Genomic DNA, 5,000 nt, shown 5'->3' with positions numbered 1-5,000 from the left:
CTCGCCGATGCCCACCGCGGAGGCCGCCCTTCGGACGCTGGGGTGCGGCGCGGGCCTCCGCGGACGAGCTGCGCATCTGAAAGTCAAAGGGCCGCCCTCGGAGAAGATCGTTGTGCTGCCCCGCGCGGGGAGCGATTCGGACGGCGGGCCCCCACGCCGAGGTGGGTGGGCGCCCCTCCGTTCGCCCGTGCGGGTCGTCGGACCGCTGCCGTACCACGGTTCGGGTCAAACTCCCCACAGCTCGGCCGCCTCCGTCCGTAGACGGGAGGGCGACCGCCGGCGTGCGCGCCCAAGGACGAGTGCCTGAAACCCGGGGGGGGGTAACAGAGGAAGGAGACCGCCCGCCGTAAACCGACGCGGGCTCCAAAGCCCGGGCCGAGCGAGCGGCACCACCTCCCCACCCGGGAGCGCTGAGCCAGATCGATCGGAAGAAAGGGCAGGGGCTCGGGTGGAACCCCTGCCTCCGTTCTTCCCCTCGGGGGAGACGGGGAAGAAACGTGCCCCTGGAGTCCTGGAAGCGAGTGTCCGGCGCGCTCCGGGCGCCCTCGAGACGGAAGCCGGGTCGCGGTGCGATTCTCTCATAGGTCTCCCCGTTGGCGCGGAAGCGGGAGACATCCGACACAGAGAAACGCCGAGCCCGCTCCGAGGGGACAAAGTCAGAAGGAGCGATCCGCCCTCCCAGAGCCCTCCTGCGGACGAGGACTCTGGATCTGCCCCCCTTCTGACGACCGTCGCCCTCAGAGGACAGGAACCCACGTGGGGAGGGTCCGTTCGGGCTCGGGCGACCCAGGAAACGCGTCTCGGACTCGGGACGGACAACCGGCAAAAGTCCCCCTGGAGCCGCGGAAGCCTGGTCTCGGCGCGAGTGCGAACTTCCATGCAAAAGGGGGGTACTCGCCAAACCGCCTACCCGAGTCGAGGAACCACGAAAACAACGGATTTTGGTCGGGGCCGAGAGGTACCTCTCTCTCCTATATCCTGCAGCTGGTGTGCAAAACTGGGTATTTGCATGGTGAGACACCGACCCCCACTTTAAGGGAACAAAGTCAAAAAGTGTCCGACCTCCTGGAGCCGTGCGGCGGATCCGGCGGCCAGAAATTTCCTCATTCCGGTTCTATTTTTTTTTTTTTCGAATTTGCGAAATTTGGAGGCCAGGCGGCGTAGCTGGGACCTGGACTAGCTCGAAACACCCTGAACCGGTGAGCGGAATCGATTTCCCAAAGTTCTACGGCTCCCGGAAGCCAAAAACAGCTCGCCGGAAAATTTCAAAGTCCCAAGGACTCTTTCTTGAAAATCAATCCGGGGGCCATGGAAGTGTCCTCGGTACAACCTCAGAGCTTTCCCCCGCCTGGAAGTCTGACAGCGGTCTGACGTTTTTCAAAGTTTTGAGCTCTCTGTTTGTTCTCAAAGTCACAAAATCGCTTTTTTTCAGTTTTCCACCCAGCAGACCCAAACTTCACCCCCACTTAGGTCACTGTCTAGGGGCGCCTTACGACATATTGACGCCCCTTTAGGGTGGAAGTAGGGGAAATGGGTGATTTTTACACAAAATCGGAAATTTCTCAAAATTTTTCTAAGTGTCAAGGACTCTTCCAGAAAATCTCCCCCAGGCTCCTGGAAGCGTCCCCGGTACACCTCTGGCGGCTGCCCCCGCCTGGAAGTCCGACACACGCCTGAAATTTTCAAAGTATGAAAATACGCATTTTCATCCAAAAATTCAACTTTCCCCCCGTGCACCGCAAACTTCACCCCCACTTAGGTCACTGCCTTGGGGTGCCTTACAACATATTGACGCCCCCCTGGGGTGGAAGTAGGGGAAATGTGACATTTTTCACAAAATCGAGATTTTCTCAAAATTTTTCTAAGTGTCAAGGACTCTTCCAGAAAATCTCCCCCAGGCTCCTGGAAGCGTCCCCGGTACACCTCTGGCGGCTGCCCCCGCCTGGAAGTCCGACACACGCCTGAAATTTTCAAAGTATGAAAATACGCATTTTCATCCAAAAATTCAACTTTCCCCCCGTGCACCGCAAACTTCACCCCCACTTAGGTCACTGCCTTGGGGTGCCTTACAACATATTGACGCCCCCCTGGGGTGGAAGTAGGGGAAATGTGACATTTTTCACAAAATCGAGATTTTCTCAAAATTTTTCTAAGTGTCAAGGACTCTTCCAGAAAATCTCCCCCAGGCTCCTGGAAGCGTCCCCGGTACACCTCTGGCGGCTGCCCCCGCCTGGAAGTCCGACACACGCCTGAAATTTTCAAAGTATGAAAATACGCATTTTCATCCAAAAATTCAACTTTCCCCCCGTGCACCGCAAACTTCACCCCCACTTAGGTCACTGCCTTGGGGTGCCTTACAACATATTGACGCCCCCCTGGGGTGGAAGTAGGGGAAATGTGACATTTTTCACAAAATCGAGATTTTCTCAAAATTTTTCTAAGTGTCAAGGACTCTTCCAGAAAATCTCCCCCAGGCTCCTGGAAGCGTCCCCGGTACACCTCTGGCGGCTGCCCCCGCCTGGAAGTCCGACACACGCCTGAAATTTTCAAAGTATGAAAATACGCATTTTCATCCAAAAATTCAACTTTCCCCCCGTGCACCGCAAACTTCACCCCCACTTAGGTCACTGCCTTGGGGTGCCTTACAACATATTGACGCCCCCCTGGGGTGGAAGTAGGGGAAATGTGACATTTTTTCACAAAATCGAGATTTTCTCAAAATATTTCTAAGTCCCAAGGACACTTTCAGAAAATCTTCCCCAGGCTCCTGGAAGCGTCCCCGGTACGCCTCCGGCGGCTGCCCCCGCCTGGAAGTCTGACACACGCCTGAAATTTTCAAAGTATGAAAATACGCATTTTCATCCAAAAATTCGACTTTCCGCCCGTGCACCGCAAAATTCACCCTCATTTAGGTCACTGCCCTGGGGTGCTTTACAACATATTGACGCCCCCCTGGGGTGGAAGTAGGGGAAATGTGACATTTTTCACAAAATCGGAAATTTCTCAAAATTTTTCTAAGTCCCAAGGACACTTTCAGAAAATCTTCCCCAGGCTCCTGGAAGCGTCCTCGGTACGCCTCCGGCGGCTGCCCCCGCCTGGAAGTCTGACACACGCCTGAAATTTTCAAAGTATGAAAATAATGCATTTTCATCCAAAATTCGACTTTCCGCCCGTGCCCCGCAAACTTTACCCACAGTTAGGTCACTGTCCTGGGGTACCTCACAACATATTGACGCCCCCCTGGGGTGGAAGTAGGGGAAATGTGACATTTTTTCACAAAATCGAGATTTTCTCAAAATATTTCTAAGTCCCAAGGACACTTTCAGAAAATCTTCCCCAGGCTCCTGGAAGCGTCCTCGGTACGCCTCCAGCGGCTGCCCCCGCCTGGAAGTCTGACACACGCCTGGAATTTTCAAAGTATGAAAATAATGCATTTTCATCCAAAATTCGACTTTCCGCCCGTGCCCCGCAAACTTTACCCACAGTTAGGTCACTGTCCTGGGGTACCTCACAACATATTGACGCCCCCCTGTGGTGGAAGTAGGGGAAATGTGACATTTTTCACAAAATCGAGATTTTCTCAAAATATTTCTAAGTCCCAAGGACACTTTCATGAAATCTTCCCCAGGCTCCTGGAAGCGTCCCCGGTACGCCTCTGGCGGCTGCCCCCGCCTGGAAGTCCGACACACGCCTGAAATTTTCAAAGTATGAAAATACGCATTTTCATCCAAAAATTCAACTTTCCCCCCGTGCACCGCAAACTTCACCCGCATTTAGGTCACTGCCCTGGGGTGCTTTACAACATATTGACGCCCCCCTGTGGTGGAAGTAGGGGAAATGTGACATTTTTTCACAAAATCGAGATTTTCTCAAAATATTTCTAAGTCCCAAGGACACTTTCAGAAAATCTTCCCCAGGCTCCTGGAAGCGTCCCCGGTACGCCTCTGGCGGCTGCCCCCGCCTGGAAGTCCGACACACGCCTGAAATTTTCAAAGTATGAAAATACGCATTTTCATCCAAAAATTCAACTTTCCCCCCGTGCACCGCAAACTTTACCCGCATTTAGGTCACTGCCCTTGGGTGCTTTACAACATATTGACGCCCCCCCTGTGGTGGTAGTAGGGGAAATGTGACATTTTTCACAAAATCGAGATTTTCTAAAAATTGCACTAAGTCCCAAGGACTCTTCCAGAAAATCTTCCCCGGGCTCCTGGAAGCGTCCCAGGTACACCTCCGGCGGCTGCCCCCGCCTGGAAGTCTGACACACGCCTGAAATTTTTAAAGTATGAAAATACGCATTTTCATCCAAAAATTCAACTTTCCCCCCGTGCACCGCAAACTTCACCCGCATTTAGGTCACTGCCTTGGGGTGCCTTACAACATATTGACGCCCCCCTGTGGTGGTAGTAGGGGAAATGTGACATTTTTCACAAAATCGAGATTTTCTAAAAAATTGCACTAAGTCCCAAGCACTCTTCCAGAAAATCTCCCCCAGGCTCCTGGAAGCGTCCCCGGTACACCTCCGGCGGCTGCACCCGCCTGGAAGTCTGACACACGCCTGAAAATTTCAAAGTATGAAAATACGCATTTTCATCCAAAAATTCAACTTTCCGCCCGTGCCCCGCAAACTTTACCCACAGTTAGGTCACTGTCCTGGGTTACCTCACAACATATTGACGCCCCCCTGTGGTGGAAGTAGGGGAAATGTGACATTTTTCACAAAATCGAGATTTTCTCAAAATATTTCTAAGTCCCAAGGACACTTTCAGAAAATCTTCCCCAGGCTCCTGGAAGCGTCCTCGGTACGCCTCCAGCGGCTGCCCCCGCCTGGAAGTCTGACACACGCCTGAAATTTTCAAAGTATGAAAATACGCATTTTCATCCAAAAATTCAACTTTCCCCCCGTGCACCGCAAACTTCACCCGCATTTAGGTCACTGCCCTGGGGTGCTTTACAACATATTGACGCCCCCCTGGGGTGGAAGTAGGGGAAATGTGACA

This window comes from Ranitomeya variabilis, unplaced genomic scaffold (assembly GCF_051348905.1).
Source record: "Ranitomeya variabilis isolate aRanVar5 unplaced genomic scaffold, aRanVar5.hap1 Scaffold_381, whole genome shotgun sequence".
Taxonomy (NCBI): domain Eukaryota; kingdom Metazoa; phylum Chordata; class Amphibia; order Anura; family Dendrobatidae; genus Ranitomeya; species Ranitomeya variabilis.
This window is presented reverse-complemented; position numbering follows the sequence as displayed.